The sequence below is a fragment of the Jaculus jaculus genome, unplaced genomic scaffold, assembly GCF_020740685.1.
Source record: "Jaculus jaculus isolate mJacJac1 unplaced genomic scaffold, mJacJac1.mat.Y.cur mat_scaffold_48_1_805434_arrow_ctg1, whole genome shotgun sequence".
Lineage (NCBI taxonomy): Eukaryota > Metazoa > Chordata > Mammalia > Rodentia > Dipodidae > Jaculus > Jaculus jaculus.
Genome location: NW_025423500.1, coordinates 778349 through 796671, shown reverse-complemented (window position 1 = coordinate 796671; position 18323 = coordinate 778349). Strand labels below are relative to the sequence as shown.

The window sequence follows — 18323 nt, the reverse complement described above, 5'->3', positions numbered from 1 at the left end:
CCTGGGTTACCTCACTTAGTATAACCCTTTCCAGATCCATCCATTTTCCTGCAAATTTCATAACTTCATTTTTCTTTGCCGCCGAGTAGAACTCCATTGTATAAATGTGCCATGTCTTTGTTATCCAGTCATCAGTTGAGGGACATCTAGGCTGGATCCATTTCCCTGCTATTGTGAATTGACTGGCAATAAACATGGTTGAGCAAGTATCTCTAAGGTGATGAGTCCTTAGGATATATGCCTAGGAGTGCTATAGCTCAGTCATATGGTAGATCTATTTTTAGCTGTCTTAGGAACCTCCACACCTATTTCCACAATGGCTGGACCAGATTGCATTCCCATCAACAATGTAGAAGAGTTCCTCTTTTTCCAGATCCTTGCCAACATTTATGGTCATTTGTTTTCATGATGGTAGTCAATCTGACAGGAGATGGAATCTCAAGGTAGTTTTAATCTGCATTTCCCTGATGACTAGGGATGTAGAACATTTTTTTCAGATGCTTATATGCCATCTTTGTTTCTTCTTTTGAGAACTCTCTATTTCATTCCATATCCCATTTTTTAATTGGCTTGTTTGATTTCTTATTAATTTTTTGAGTTCTTTTTATATCCTAGACATTAATCCTCTATTAGATGTATAGCTGGCAAAGATTTTTTTCTTTCCCATTCTGTAGGTTGCCTCTTTGCTTTATTCACACCGTCCTTTGCTGTACAAAATCTTTGTAATTTCATGAGGCCCCAGAGGTTAATCTGTGTTTTTAATGCCTGAGCAACTGGGGTTATATTCAGAAAGTCTTTGGCAAGACCAGTGTGTTGAAGGGTTTCCCCTACTTTTTCCTCTAGCAGTTTCAGGTTGGATGTTAAGGTCTTTAATCCATTTGGACTTTGTGCATGGAGAGAGAGAAGGATCTATTTTCATCCTTCTACAGATACATATCCAGTTTTCCCAGCTTGACTTGATCCTTAGCTAAACAAAATCATATACATGCATACATACACACACACACTTCTCAACAAATTTCTCATCCTGTTTCTTTTTTTATTTTTAAATGTTAGAAATTTTATTGAAGTTAACATTCCATCAGGACAGATCAAATTGCAAGAAATTCCAACAACCATCTGTATTAATGTGCCATCTTCTCCAAATGTCAAAAACATACATGATACAAAAAGTATCTTTAGAAAGTCAAATTTACTGTCCATTTGTGCTGGATAAGAATCATTCAAGCTGGGCGTGGTGGCACACGCCTTTAATCCCAGCACTCAGGAGGCAGAGGTAGGACAATCGCCATGAGTTCGAGGCCACCCTGAGACTACAGAGTTAATTCCAGGTCAGCCTGGACCAGAGTGAGACCCTACCTTGAAAAATCAAAAAAAAAAAAAAAAAAATGAATCATTCACTTCATGAAATCCTCCATGCCGAAGAGAAGGAAAAGCATTCATATAAGGAACCTGGAAAAAACAAGCAATACTCAATTACTAGTTAACACTAGAGTGCAAAGGTAGAACCAGAACCACAAAAAACAAAGGGAGGCAAACATAAATACACACCTTTTAACCCAGGCCCAGAAAGCCAAGCGCCACATGTTCTCCCTCATATGTGGATCCTAGCTACGGATGATTGGGCTTCTGCGTGAGAAGGAAAATACTTAGTAGCAGAGGCCAGTAAGTTAAAAAGGAGATATACAGGGAAGAGAAAGGAAGGGAGGAGAGTACTTGATAGGTTGGTGTTGTATATATGTAAGTACAATGATTGAGATGGGGAGGGGCTATGATGGAGAATGGAATTTCAAAGGGGAAAGTGGGGGGGGGCCAGGGAAGGTATTACCATGGGATTTTTTTTTTTTTATAATCATGGAAATTGTTAATAAAAATTGAGAAAAAAACAAAAAACAATTTCAAAAAAAAAAAAAAAAACCAAAGATAAAAATGAAAAAATATACTTGGAAAACTGATGAACCTGTTTGGAGATCTCAATGGCCCCTATCTAAAGAAAAATTATGGCCGCCGTCCTCCTTGCAGGGAATGAGGAGCGCTGGGGTTGTTGGGGGTGAGAGGCGCTGTTAGGAAACGTGCCACGGCTGCTGAGACAGAGTCAGTCTCAGCCAGGCATGGTGGCACACGCCTTTAGTCCCATCACTGAAGAGGCAGAGTGAAGAGAGAATTCTGCAAGAGGACATGGCTGCCTCTTTCTCCTCTTCCTCAGCTGGTGGGGTCAGTGGAACCTCCATCACGGGATCTGGTTTCAGCGTCTCAGACCTTGCCCCACCACAGAAAGCCCTTACCACCTATCCCAAAGGAGCTGGAGAGATACTAGAAGATGGCTCTGAGCGAATCCATCTTCACTTATCAAGTGGCATCCATGCTTAAACAGGTGAAACATGATCAGCAAGTTGCTGGGATGGAAAAACTGGCTGGTTTGGTGGAAGAGCTGGAGGCCAATGAGTGGTGCCTTAAAACCCATCGAGCAGCTGCTTGGGTTCACACCCTCTTCAGGTTGATATTGCCTGCATTGTCCCCTCTGGGGCACAGCCACCCCGAGAGTCACAGCTGCACTGTGGATTGCATTGTATGAATTCACATCCATACTTGGTTTCTCTACGTATATTGGGAGTCAGATTAAGACAATCAGGTTTAGAGAACCAGGAGGTTTGGCATTTAAGAGATATTTATAAAATTTTCAGGAGCCAAGTAGGACACATGCCAGAATTGACCAACTGAATGACGTATATCCTGTCATTCATAGGCTCTCTGGAAATTTTCACCAGCCAAGTCCAAGGTCAGATCAGTCATATAGTTATGACCTAAACATTTCTTTTAACAGATGAATGTGGTTTTGACTCAGGACCTTCTAAGTGAGGAATTTTAGAACAGTCTCTTTCCTTTTCTACCCTAGTTTTAGACTCTGTAGATTCCTTGGCTAACCTCTCCTAGATATGATAAATGGTTCCTCTTCTACCCCCAGAAAAAGAAGAAGAAAAAAAGCCTTGAGTGCTGCATGACTTGTAAAAATAAAGTGACCAAAAATCCTTTTAAGCCTAGAAATCCTCTGTCTAGGTCATTGGTGGACTCAAACCATTCTGTAACAAATAAATCTTTTGAAAAATCTAAAAACAAAAAAGAAAAGTAAAATTACAGGCTTTACAAGATCTAGTTTCTGAACAATTAGCTAAAGGGCATATAGAACCCTCTGTATTTCCTTGGAATTCTCCTGTGTTTGTTATTAAAAATAAATCTGGGAAATGGAGTGTTGACTGATTTGAGGAATGTTAATGCTACTATGATCCCTATGGGTACAGTGCAAGCTGGGCTTCCTTCTCCAGGTATGACTAAAAAAAAAAAAAACAAAACTGGTCTATTATTATTGTAGATTTAAAACAGTGTTTTTATTACAACACCACTGCATAACAAGGATAAGATGCGCTTTGCATTTTCCATCCCTTCTCTGAATAATCAAACTCCTATGTTATGATATCAATGGACTGTATTGCCTCAGGGTATGGCTAATTCTCCTACCATGTGTCAATATTATGTTGCAACTGCTTTAGCTCCATCCTGGAAATTGTTTACTGAAGTATATATTACACATTATATGGATGATATACTATTTGCCTCCCCAGAAGAAGAGATATAAGAATATTGTTTTCCTTCTACTATTCAACAATTTACATGTGGTCTTGTTCTTCCTAGTACTACCCTCTATACTTACTTAGAACATATTAAGGAAAGAACTACTTTAAAACCTCAAAAAGGGAGTATTAGGTAAGATCAGCTAAACACACTTAATAATTTTTTAAAAAGTATTGGGAGACATTAATTGGTTGTGACCACCTCTTGGAATCCCAAATTACCAATTAGCTTCTTTATTTAAGCTATTGGAAGGAGAAGCTGATTTAAACAGCCCAGGACATTTGACTCTGGAAACAAGAAAAGCCTTAACTATAGTAGAGAATAAATTACAACACGCTTTTGTTAAGCACATAGAATCCTATCCTTTTATATGTGTGTCCTACTGTTGATAGGGCTACAGGGATCATAGCTCAGCATGAAGGCCCTCTTGAATGAATATATTTACATTCTAAAGCAGCAAAGAGAATAGAATCTTATATAGATAACATAGCAAAAATATTACAAGGGCATCATCGTATTGTTCACTTGACAGGATATGAATCACATGAAATTATAATCCCCTTGTCTAAAACAGAGTTGAATGAAGCATTACAAATTGTTACCTTAATACAAATTGCTTTGCCTGATTTTTCTGGAAATATTGATAATCATCATCCTTCTGGTAAAATATTGCAATTTTAAAAGCATATCCCACTCATTACTAACTCATTGATCTCTACACAGTCTCTCCAGGTACCCATATATTATATAGATGGTGATAATAAGCAAAGGGAAGCTATTGTTGGGGCTGATTTGAAATTAACTTTGAAATCTCCCGATGTGTCGGTACAAGACTGTTGTTTGCTCTAGTGTCCTTGTTGCAACGTGTAGTAACTCCTTGCAACATTATCTCAGACTCCTTTTATGGTGCACACTTATTCCCTAATATATTTGCAGCTCACATTTCCAGTCCTGGCCGAGTTGTTTTCTTTATTTAACATACAACAGTCATAACTTCAACAGAAACAACTTCTTTGTACATCACACATATCTGATCACATTCTTCCTTACCTGGGCCATTAGCAGCTGGAAATGAATTGGCTGATTCATTATTTACTGGTGCTATTTTTCTTCACCTAAAGATGAACATTATCATTTACACATTAATGCTCAGTGGTTACATGTACATTATCCTATACTGCTGTCTCAAGCAAAACAAATTGTACAATAATGTAGTATTTGCCCTCCATTACATTTAAAAACTACTCCAACAGAGACAAACCCTTGAGGGAGCTTTCCAAATGCCATTTGGCAAATGGATTTTATTCATTTTATGATACCTGGTACCTCATGTTTTAGTTGTTGATACATATTCTTCTTTTGTATGGGCAGCTGCATCCAAAAAAAGCAACTAAAGCTGCTATATCAGCTTTGTTGCAAACCTTTGCAGTCATGGGAGTTCCACCTAAATTCAAAACAGAATAATGGCCCTGCATTTACCTCACATAAGTTTCAACCATTTATGGAGGAATGGCAATTTAAGCATATTACAGGAATTCCTTATAATCCTCAAGGACAAGGAATCATAGAGAGAACCCATAGTACTTTAAAGAAATTATTATTAGAACAAATAAGGGGGAATTATGGAGTTCCCCCAAAAGATTTTCTATCTTTTACCTTACTTACTTTAAATTTTTTAACTTTACCTACTTCAGAGCCATATAAAGCTAGGGTAGAAACACATTTTTTTCCACTGCTAAATCAGGATTTAAAGCAGTAGATGTTCCAGTGTGGTATAAAGCTTTTAATTATTGGCAGCCAGGAATGCTTAAGCTCCTAGGCAGAGGATATGGTATGCTTCTAACAGATAATGGAGAGGAAATTTGGAGTTGCCTGTGGTGCATCTGGACTCACAAGCTTACAGTTAGAACCCCCAGAAGTGCAGATGGAACTGATAACTGAAAGGATGGCAGCCATGACTTTGCAAGGAAAAAGGAAGAGAGAGAATGTTCGAAAGCTTCCAACTTGGCTCAAATGAAGAACCTGTCACAACAGGCTGAAACTCTCTTCATGTTACTGGAACACCTTAGACTCCAGATAAACTTTAACTGGCTATGATGGCCATTCTTACCAGTTGGTCTGGGGTAGGTGCTGGACATATATTCCATATCCACCCCTGTTGCATACTGTTGACTGGACACACCCTGGACCTGTGGTCTATACTAATGACACACAAAATTTTCCTTCTCCATGGACAAATAAAGGACCACAATTCCCTCAAGAAGAAGGGAAAAGCATTAATATTTCCTTGGGTTTTGGAACTTTACTTATATGTTTTAGGGCAGGAAAGTTATGTGCTAATCTGTATCCAGAGTGGTGGGGTTTTAATGCTGAGAAAAGCTCTGAGATTTTTCTCTACTGTCACCTTTTTATTTTTTTTTTTAATTTTTTTGTTCATGTTTATTTATTTGAGAGCGACAGACAGAGAAAGAGGCAGATAGAGAGAATGGGTATGCCAGGGCCTCCAAACACTGCAAATGAACTCCAGATGTGTTCACCCTGTGCATCTGGCTAACGTGGGTCCTGGGGAATCGAGCCTCGAACTGAGGTCCTTACGCTTCACAGGCAAGCACTTAACTGCTTAGCCATCTCTCCAGCCCATCACCTTTATAGCTAATGATATAGAACATATTACTTATTCTCATATAACAAATTTTACTTTACATTCTTTTATGCCACTTGAAACACCTTGTGAAATGACTTCCTGGGGGAAACATAGTTTTTTCCCAGCCCATTGGAGCTGTAGGGGTCATGTAGGAAAAATCTCTAATTTCCATAATTATTCTTTCATAGACTGGGGCCATCATGGGTTCTTTACAAATTGTTCTGAAGAAGGAGATGAGGGAGATTTAATATGTAATAATACCTCTATTCAATTTAATGTTACCAAACATAATGGAGCAACACTAGGCTTATGGGTAGCAAAAGATGATGTCCTATCCTGGCCTTTTGTTGTTGTGCCTTGGCACCCTCCCCAGACCTCAAATTTTGAATTCTTTGAGTCCTGAACAATGGTATATCTGGAAATTATCTGCCACTTTATATAAATTCACTACTGCTTCAGGATTGGCTCATACCACAAAACCACAAATTTATTCCATTCTGTACAACTGGTCATATTCAGACATGTGTATGGCCACTTTATGCATTAGCCATTGGTGTACTAATATTTAATAATACTCAGAAGATAGCTTCTTGCATTAACTGCTCTTTATATATGTGCATTAATCATACTTTGCCCTTTACTAGAACTATCCATTCTCTACTTATCCACCAACAAAGGCCCACTATTTGGCTCCCTGTATCTATAACTGAATCTTGGTCTGAGTCTGAATTTCTATCAATTCTCTACCAACATATTAAACTTAGAACAAAGAGATTTATTGAATGGACCATTGCTTGAGTAAAAAGATTAATTGCTATCACCTCAGTAGAAACTGTAAGCTGGATTTGATCTCAACAATTCAATTACAAATAATGAATTTATTTCTTCCTGGCAAAAGGATTGACATTCTTTTTTTTTTTGTTTTGTTTTTCAATGTAGGGTCTCTGGCTCAGGCTGACCTGAAATTCACTCTGTGGTCTCAGGAGGATTTACATTCTTTATGGAGTAGACAAGCAGAGTTAGATCAACAAACTTTTCATATGATTCAGGAACATCAAGAAACTGTTACCTTGTTAGGAGATCAACTCATGGAAACAAAATATAGGCTGTCTTTACAATGTCACTGGAATTTTACAAAGTTTTGCATTACTATCTATGAATATAATTCTTCTATGGAATATTGGTCTCTTATAAAAGGGTACCTGCTAGATCTTAGAGGCAATTATTCTTTAGATATTGAAGCACTTAAAAAGGAATCTTCAATAACTTTTCCAAACCATTACCTGATATCTTTGATTCATCCTTTTTAGTTGTTTGTTGTTATTTATTTGAGAGTGACAGACAGAGAAAGAGGCAGAGAGAGAGAGAATGGGCACACCAGGGCCTCCAGCCACTGCAGAAGATCTCTAGACATATGTGCCACCTTGTGCATCTGCCTTACATGGGTCCTGGGGAATCAAGCCTTGAACCAAGATCCTTAGGCTTCACAGGCAAGCACTTAACCTCTAAGCCATATCTCCAGCCAATGATTCATCTTTTTTTGATAATCTGGCTGACATCACTGCTCCCTTAAATCCCATTAATTGGATCCAAGATTTACAACATAATTTACCTATACTCATTTGGATTGCTTGTGTGGGTCTGCTATCCTTAGGATTCTGCTATCTCTGATGCCTTATCAGTACCACTGTTACTCCTACTGCCCTTGCAGCCTCCGTGTTGAAACTAAAACTAACAAGGGGGAGATGTGAAGCTAACTTGAGAATGCCTGAAAAGGTCCTCCAAGGATGATGGCGAGAGACCAACAATCTTGGGCAGCTGTTTAAAAGAAGCTGAATCTCCCTGTTAAGTCTTTATGCCCATTTTTCCCAGGAATGTTTTCTTATGAAGTCCCTGGTCATGGTCACCTTTTACTTAGAACATAAGCATATTTATTTTTTTTAACAGCTTACATAGTAATGTATACCTCTGATTTCTCTATAAAAACTGTGTGGCTCCAGAATAAAGTTGTCAGTTGCATCAAATACCTGTCCGTGTCTCATTTCAGGGTTAGAGTCTTCCAGATCTCTAGAGAAATATCTCCCAACAGTGCTATAGCTGGCTCATATGGTAAATCTATTTTTAGCTGCCTCAGGAACATCCACACTTTTTTCCACAATGACTGTACCAGATTACCTTCCCATCAAAAGTGTAGAAGTGTTCCTCTTTTTCCACATCCTTGCCAACATTTACTGTCATTTGTTTTCTTGAAAGTCATTCTGACAGTAGATGAAATCTCAAAGCAGTTTAATTTGCATTTCTCTGATGGTTATGGATGTAGAACACTTTTAGACATTTATGTCATCTGTATTTCTTCTTTTGAGAACTCTAGTTAGTTTCTTAGCCCATTTTTAATTGGTTTGCTTAACTTCTTATTACTTTATTGAGTTCTTTGCATATCCTATATATTAACCTTCTGTAAGATGTATATATGGCAGAGATTTCCTTCCATTCTGTAGTTTGCCTCTTTGTTCTAGTCACAATGTCCTTTTCTGTACAAAAGCTTTGTACTTTCATGAGGTTCCATTCATTTTTGAGGTTTTATTTCATGAGCAACTAGGGTTACATCTGCATTGGCATCTCCTTCCCAATTTGAGGAAAACTTTCTTCTGCAATTTTGTTGAAAATGCCTACTATGCACTTAAGGTGAAACTATTCTCCTTTTACTATACTGTGACTTCTTATTCTTGACTCTTTTTCATAGTGTCCCTAAATATCATGAAATTCTCATTCATGCCTTTCTGTTATCTTGTCTTTCTCTTTCTTGGACTATACTATATCTACCAGTTGGTTTTCTAGTTTAGATATACTGTTCTCTCCTTCAACCATTCTACTGGTGAGACTTTTTTTTTTAAATTTGATTTACTGTGGTTTTAACTTCTAGTATTTGTTTAATTCAGTTTTTTATTTCCTTACTCATATCATGTATTGACATCCTTATCTCATTAAACTGGATTCCTGTGTCTTCTTTGAGTCCTTCAAAGAGTTATCATTCTTTTGAAGCCTCTCTCAGGTATAATTTTTGGTGGAATTTTATTGTCTTTTTCTGTGTTACTTGTATTATAATGTAGAGATTTTTGCTTCTTGGGATTTGATACTTGGGTTTCCTAATTATCTGTGGCATGCTTAGATGTGTAAATTTGATGTTATTTATCTTCTCAGTAAGAGCTTAAGGTGCCAGGTTGCTCTTATATGATTCTATGGGTAACAGGAAACATGACCCTAGATATTGGGTTGCCTGTTATATGAGTATTCTAATAGGTTGGCTGAAGCAAAATACAAGCAAGTTCTAAAATTCAACTGAACAACATATACACATTCAATAAAAACCAATATAGAGTACTTACGTAAGAGTGGGTATTAAAGAGACAAAGGCACTATAAATCAGAAAGCAACAAATGACAACCCCAAAATATTTAAGAATGGCAAATTTGACCATCCATCAGATCAAACACATAATCTTCCCTGACATGGAAGGTGCAATTAGCACCCAGCTTATATACCAAGATTTTTTGGAAGGTACTGACGTGGTGTGTAAGCACTTTTACCCTTTGGTCTCAGCTGTGCTGTGTGCTTGCTTGGGTCCCTCTTTCCTTAACCGTGGGCTCAGGTAGGCTGGCTGGGTCCATGGGTTGCTGTTCTGATCACTGGTGCTGGGTGCTCTTTAGCTGAGTTCCCTTCTGTGGTTCTCTAGTGGTTGGTGGCACTGGTGCTGAAGGTTGGAGAAGGACAGGCTGTGGAGGGTGCCTGAAGTTGTACCACACCTGTGTGGCTGGTCCGTGTAAGCCTCTTCCTCTTGAGGTGCTCAGCTGGTTCGTGCTGTCTTACCCTTCAGGAGATTGCAAGGAGGATTCTGTGGGTAGAAAATTCCTCCACCTGGTTTATCCTGCAGCTCAGTCAGAGCCTAGTGGTTGTACAGACCCACACACCTGCTGGAGCCACTTCTACCTGCTTCTGTGTTTTCTAATAGCTCTGAATCTCTCCTACTTCTCTGCTGTGGTTGATGATTTCTTATACACCTTCACTTTTCTGTAGAAAAGTGTATTTTGTTATTTTTCTGTTTGTTTTCCCCCTGGGGTGGCTCCTTCTCTACTATCTTGCCTGGAAGCTAAAAACCTCTGAAATAAATGCATGATTCCTTGATATGGAGATTCTCAGTGGATCTGGACTTTGTCACTTCCAGTAAGACTGGCTGATCAGAGCTGGGCATGGTGGTACAGGTCTTTAATCCCAGCACTCAGGAGGCAGAGGTAGGAGGATCACCATGAGTTTGAGGCCACCCTGAGAATACATAGTAAATTCCAGTTCAGCCCAAGCTAGAGTGAAACCCTACCTCGAACCCCCACCCCCCCAAAAAAAGAAGACTGGCTAATCAGAAATCCTCAGTAACTTTCCAGCATTTGCGCTCCACTGATCTGGTGTTACAATGCAAGTGTGGCTATTTCTACCTATTTACATGGGTGCTTAAGAATCAAACTCAGACAAAATCAGGCCTTCATCAGCAAGTGCTCTTACCCAGTGAGTGATCTCTCCAGCCCCCCACCCATTAATTTCCCTTTTATATTATTATTTTGGGGGGGAGGGGCTTTCGAGATAGTGTCACTCTAGCCTAGGCTGACCTGAAATTCACTCTATTCTCAGGTGGCCTCAAACTCATGTCAATCCTCTTATTTCAGCCTCCTGAATACTAGAATTAAAGGTGTGCATCACCACGCCCAGCTCAGTGCCCCCAGTATTTTTTTTTTTATGGATAACTATCTCTCTATGGATTTCTAAGGGAGTTTTTGTTGAGTTGGTAACTCTCATTCATGCAAACTAGCATAATGACCTCTCCTCAATATTTTTCTCCCTAAAGCTGTGTGGTGGTTTGACTCAGGTGTCCCCCATAAACCTAGGTGTTGTGAATGCTAGCTCCCCAGCTGATGGATATTTGGGTATTAATGCCTCCTGGAGGGAGTGTATTGTTGGGGGTGGGCTTATGGGCTTTATAGCGAGTTTCCCCTTGCCAGTGTTTGGCACACCCTCCTGTTGCTGTAGTCCACCTTATGTTGGCCAAGGGGTGATGTCCACCCTCTGCTCATGCCATCGTTTTTCCCTGCCATCGTGGAGCTTCCCCTCGAGCCTGTAAGCCAAAATAAATCTCTTTTTCCCAGAAGCAGCTCTTGGTTGGGTGATTTCTACCAGCAATGCGAACCGGACTGCAAAAAGCTGGTCAAAAATAAACAATTGCCACTTTTCACTTCAGCAAACATATTTGAGCAACAAAGTCTTTTGTGTGTTTTCTTATTATAGGATTAAGGTGTAAAATGTACTTTATGTGATTACATTCCCTTTCAGTGTGCCTAAAAGCTTTTGAAGCAAAATGTAATGAATCTTGGTATTTGATCATTTTTGAGAGATTCTTTTCAGCAAAGAAGAAACAAAACTAGACACAATACATATCATTACATATAATATCTAATTATATGTTCTGTTATATGCTCTAGAGAATGACTAGAAGTGAGATCATCCAAACTTTCAGTAAAACTGAAAAAAAGGACATATCAAAAATTGCTTCACCAAAGACAAAGAATAAGCTCAGTAATGAAAAGAAGAAAATATTTTCAAATCTTATAAGAAAAGGAGCTGAAAAGTACTTGAAAATGTGTTTGGATATGTAATAGTAAACAATAATAGAATGAACATTTAAATTAAAGTATATATAGAAAGCATCAGAAAGCCTGGGTACTGTGACTAGGAAGATGAGAAATGACTTAGTATGTAAAGTGCTGCACTTGGACGCATGAGGAACTGAGTCCAGATGCCCAGCATCCATATCTTTAAGAAAGCCAGGTGCTCTTGTTAGTAATCCACCATTGGGAAAATGCAATCATTTTGAGAAAACTAATACCACTTTGAATTCTAGAGCTGCCTCCATCAATGAGTCCCCTTTCTGTCTGTAGGCACAGGATGATAACAAAAGCTCTTCAAGTAGGGCCACCTGCCACCAAAAGAAGATGCTGTGCAGCCTGTGAACACACAGCCACCTGTGCCAGCAGCAACTGAGCCACCACCTGTCATCATGGAGCAACGTATTTCTATAGCATCTCAGGAAAGTCCTGTGGTCAAAGAGCCAAGCATCTCAGTAACAGCCAAGCCAGTGCCTCTTCCCAGTGCAGTGGGTCTGGAACACCTTCTGTCAATGGTACAGAGCACAGAGCAACCTCGAGTTTTGACTGCAGATGCCATGTAGTTGGCAGGAAGTTTGATTTGCAATAAAATTAATTAACAACAATCACAGTCTTCTGAGTCAAGCTTCCAATCCCCAGGGAAAATACCCTTTTATTTTGTTGATTTTTTTTTCATTGTTGACTTATGGTATAACATCTGGCACTGTCTACCACCTGTCTAAAGTCCCAAGGCATGGAATTGGGTCAGGGAGGGAGAATACACAATTCCATCATGGAGGTAGATAGAAGAATGTTATAGGAAATAGGTAAATACCAGAAATGGTGGTGAACACATTTAGTCTCAACACTTGGGAGGCAGAGGTAGCAGGATCACTGTGAGGTAGAGGCCAGCCTGAGATTACATAAAGAACTCCATGTCAGCCTGTGCTAGAGCAAGACCCTACCTTTAAATCCCCCCGCCAAAGAAAAAATTCTGTGCATACAAGGAATGTAGATGGCATGACCATGAGCACATGGCACTGTGTTGAGGAAGTTCATGTAATGTTTAGGAATATGAGCCCTCATATTAGGATGACAGGGGCGAACTGACATCATTGTACTTTGGGGGGTATGGGTCCTGGTCTATTGTACTCTACAGCCACCTGCACCCAGGTTGGAATGAAGTTAATATAATGAAATGATGGTGGGATAATATCTGCATGAAGCAGAACTGGCCAAAGAGTCTACAGTCAGAAATAAGAGATGAAAATTGATATTCAGGCTGGAAGAAGCCATTCTAGCGTAGTTCAATGGGAGAAAGAGATACCACCAGTGAAGATATTGCACAGTGGACATGGCAAGCCTTATAATGGGCAGCAAGGCCAAATGAGCCAAAGGGTGCAATAGTGGCACGTCTGTCATGGTGGAAACCAACTGCCCTCCAATTGGATTGGAGACCCACTCCATGGGGGGAAACACTTCCCTGATACTGAAAAGATAAAACAGAGGTAGTCATGAGCCCTAGGGGTGTAACATCTGCTGATGTCTGAAAAAATGTATATACTATGCTTATCAAACTGCCCAGTAAGCACTTCTCTTAATATTTATACCCTTATATTAATGTTACTCTCACTTTGGGTAGAAAATCTTCTCTTTTCAGATGGCAGTGACCTTGGGATGACTCAGAAGGTATCATAGTGCTGGAAAGAATTGACTGGAGTAATGAGTAACATCTAGATCACACCTTCCAAGGCTCAGGGTGTAATGCGGAAGAGGTTTCGGAAAGAATGTAAGAGCCAAAGGAAGGGTAGGACTCTTTAAAATGGGCTCCCTCCAGACATAAAATGGCCTGGATATCCATGACCTCATAGTGCCTGACACTACCTACACAAGACCATCATAAGAGGAGGAAATGACCATGACATCAAAATAAAAGACTGATTGAGATGGGGAGGGGACATGATGGAGAATGGAATTTCAAAGGGAAAAGTAGGGGGGGGTATTAACATGGGATACTTTTTAAAATCATGAAAATTGTTAATAAAAATTGAGAAAAATAAATAAATAAAAAATAAAAGAAAGAAAATTGATATTCAGGGTTCTCTCCTTTTTATTCAGTCCAGAACCCCAGTCCATTGAATGGTTCATTCACGTGTAGGGTGGGTCTTCTTTCTTCAAATATACTAATCTAGAAAATCCCTGACAGTCATGCCGACATTTTTTTCCAGGGTGATTCTAAATCATGTGAAATTCACAGCTGACACTACCCATTACACCAATCATGGAATGAAACTTATCAAACCACAGCTATGTTTTGCAGGCTGTGGGGGCTCACTCCTGTAATTCCCACACTCAGGAGTTGGACGCAGGATGATCATGATTTTGTAGTCCTCCCCAACTACATTACAAGTTCAGGCCCAGCTTAGGTCACAAAGAAAAAAAGTAAAGAAATAAGATAAGATGTTGAAATAAGAGGGAGAGAAGACATCAAAATAACAGAAAAGAAAAAAAAAAAAGGGAAAAAAGATTAATCAATGGTTAATCATCATAGCCTTAATAGTGATGAACCCCTAGCCCCACTTCTACCTGATCATCAGGCAAATAATAGACACTGTGTCAAAAATGAGCATGGTAGCTGACAGATTACACCTTCAATTGTACTCTGCTTTCCATAGGCATTTTAACAAACATTTGTACACACAAATGGTCTAGCAAATACACAAACACACACATACAACACTAATGAACAGACTTAAGTTTTACATGGAACTATAGTAACTTAATCCAAAACTACCAACAGGTAGTAAAATTTACAAAATTAGAAAATAATTTTAAATATATTTTATTTATTTGTCAGAAAGAAAGAGGAAAAGAGAGAGAGAGAGAATGGCTGTGCCAGAGCCTCCAGACACTGCAAACAAACCCCAGAAACATGGACATCTTGTGCATCTGGCTTATGTGGATCTTGGGGAACCAAACCTGGGTCCTTTGCCTTTGCAGGCAAGTGCCTTGACCACCAGGCCATTCCTCCAGCCCAAGAAATATTTCAACAGAATGAAAAAAAAAAAAAAAAAAAGGCCAGACGTGGGGACTTTCAGTCAAAAGGCGACAGCCTAACTGTGCCTCACCACCCGGGGAAAGTAAGACAACAAGGAAAGGCATTAAGGGTTCACTGGGTGTTTTATGAAAATGCAATCTCTAAAAGATTGCCAGTGGGAGGTCACAGATGGGGAAAATAAGAGAATCACTGGTACCCTCACTTGTAGGTCCACCAACAGTCCCCCAATCCCTCAAAGCAGCTGCCATAACCATTGTCCCAGCTTCAGGATACTCCCACACTTACTGTAGGACAGGGGACCCTGGCCAGCATAGTTCAACTTGCCTCACAGCACAGCGGTTATGGCCCTGCTACACCCACCCACGTGTGACCCTGGGGAGTCTGTTCATATGGCCATATAAGCTTAGCCTGCTCTGCCCTTTTGTCCGCTTACTGCTATGGTTGCCTGCCTGTTGATGCAGGAGTTCAGTCCTATTCCACCTAACATGTGACCTTGGGCTCATTCTACCTGTCTGCCTGCTCCAGCTCAGGACCAATCCCCCATCTTCCATGCCTGCCTCCTGCTACACAAAGGCTAAGGCTTTTTCAGTGTACCAGTGTCCTGCCACATGAGAGTTTAGGCTACTTTGGTGTACCTCCGTGCATGACATCAGGCTGCTTCAGTGTGCCAATGCATAAGAGCTCAAGCTGCTTTGGAATCCCTGCCATGCATGAATTCAGGCTGCTTTGGGGTTCCACCAAGTACAAGCTCAGACTACATTGGCATCAGGTCTCAGGCTGCTTCAGCTTGCTGCTGTGCATGAGCTAAGGCTGATACACCCATTCATGTGTTAGCTCAGAACCACTCTGTTCATCTGTCTGTCTTCCTGCTAACTTAGGCCAGCTTCCCCAAAAGACATCACTTCCCCCACTCATTGAGACCACAGTCCAACTCTCCCTGCCCATACACTGTGGTGGGCGGGCAGACCACAATGCAAAATAAATAACATGAAAAATCATATGCAAGTAAATCCAGTGAGATCACTTAATCCTATGATGAATGTCTCTATTCAAAACATAGAAGAGACATTAGGATCAGAACACCAAAATGAAGCAATGAGCAATGCAACCCTGAACAAGCTACTGGGAGAACTTGCAGAAAAACAACAAACAACTGATAATCATGTGGACAATGCCATCACAAGATAAGACTTAATAGATAAGAAAATGGAAAGAGTTCAAAGACAGTTTTAGATATGAAGGAGAGTGAAAAAAAGAAAAAAAGAGGAACTAAAAAATCAGCTGGTGATGCTAAATGAAGACATAAGGAAATGCAAGGATGAATTCCAAGAAGCATCAAGAAAATCAGAAAATGATGTGGAAAGGAAGGTTGACAGAGGAACAGAAACTACACAAAGAAAAGTAGTAGAAAATACAAACCTAATTGAACAAGCCCAAAACTCATTAAACGCTCCAAAAACTAGAGTCAGCCATGTGGAGAATAGAAACTCCAATCCAGAAGACAACACAGAAGAAATAGATTGAGAATTCAAAAGTTTCAATATGTCAAAAATATCTGTAAACAGATGATGAAGGAACTGTGGAATACGCTTAAACTTCTGAACACCTAGATCATGGACATAGCAGAAGGAGAAGAACTACAGACCAAAGGCATGCAGAACTTACTAAACAAAATAATTGAATAAAACTTGCCCACTGTCTCAAAAGAAAGGCCCATCAAGATACAAGAAGTGAATAGAATTGCAAATATATTAGAACAAAGGAGAAACTGTCCAAGACATATTGTCATTAACACTACATATTGACACCAAAGAGAAAATACTAAAAGCAGCTAGGGAAAACCAGCACATCACTTTTCAAGGTAACCACATCAGAATTACTTCAGACTTCTCAATGAAAACTCAGAGTCAGATAGGCCAGGAAAGGAAAAATGCAAAGACTAAAAATCTATGGTTTCCAAACCAAATTACTTTACGAACCAAAAGTATCTCTCATAATTGATGGTGAGAGATAAACTTTCCATGACAAAACTCAGCTTTACAATTATATGAACACAAAACCAAATGTATACAGAGTATTTCAGTAAATTCTCCATACAGAAGATTCAAATAATCAAACACAAATGACTACAAGAAGCAGATCACAATAATTACAATCAGAGAAGGCACAAATAACTTCAAAGTGTATGAAAACACCAAACCACATATGCCAGCACAATATGGCAGGGACCAAATGAAACCTCACAGTCATTACTCTAAATATCAATGGACTTAATTCAACTATCAAGAGACACAAGCTAACAGGATGGATCAGAAAATTATACCCCTCAATCTGCTGACTTCAAAAAATCCACCTCACCACTAAAGACAGACACCTACTCAGGGTGAAAGGGTAGAAAACAGTATTCTAAGCAAATGGAAATATGAAACAATAAACAAGATTGACAATCCCCTGGCCAATTTGATCAAGCAAAAAAAGACACTTCAAATCAACAAAATTCAAAATGAAAAAGGAGAGATCACAACAGACATAAGTGAAATTGGGAGAATCATCAGGACTGATTTCAAATACCTCTACTCCACATAACTGGATAATATAGAGCAAATGGATAAATTCCTGGACACATACCATCTACTAAAGCTACACTCAGAGAAGAATAATCACCTAAACAAACCTATCACACTCATTGAGATTAAAAAAGTAATAAAAACCTTCCCCCCCAAAACACACAAAAGCATTATGTACCTTGGTCAAATGGGATTCATCCAAGGAACGCAGGGGTGGTTCAACATACATAATTCTGTCAATGTAATACACCACATAAACAAGGTTAAACACAAAAACCACATGATCATTAAGATAGGTGCAGAAAAGGTCTTTGACAAAATATAACATCACTTCATGATCAAAACATTGGAGAGAATTGACATGGTTGGTTCATATCTTAACATAATAAAGGCACTATACAAGCTACTAAGGCCCAAATAATACTTAATGGAGAGAGACTGGAGGAATTCCCATTGAGATCAGGAACAATAAAGGGGTGTCCACTCTCACCTCTGCTCTTCAACATAGCCCTATAGTATATCTTGGAATAACATTAACTAAGGATGTAAAAGATCTATACAATGAAAACATAAAAACACTGAAAAAAGTAAATGAGGAAGACTTGAGAAAATGGAAAGACCTCCCATGCTCCTGGATAGGTAGAACTACCATTGTGAAGATGGCAATCCTAGCAAAGGCAATATACAGATTTAATGCAATTCCAATTAAAATGCCAACATTGTTCTTCACAGAGATA

At 39.3% G+C, this 18323-nt stretch overlaps 1 long non-coding RNA gene and 1 pseudogene across 1 annotated transcript in view; one reads left to right on the top strand and one right to left on the bottom strand.

Annotated features, from left to right (window-relative positions):
• Positions 1 to 1591: 1591 nt before the first annotated feature.
• Positions 1592 to 18323, bottom strand: part of LOC123457441 — a 39525-nt gene continuing 22793 nt past the window's right edge. Inside the window, exons 2-3 of the long non-coding RNA XR_006635016.1 lie at positions 4681 to 4745; positions 1592 to 1629 (exon numbers count right to left, since the gene is read on the bottom strand). This is a non-coding gene — a long non-coding RNA (uncharacterized LOC123457441). The remainder of the gene's footprint in view (positions 1630 to 4680; positions 4746 to 18323) is intronic.
• Positions 2158 to 2501, top strand: LOC123457440 (annotated as a pseudogene).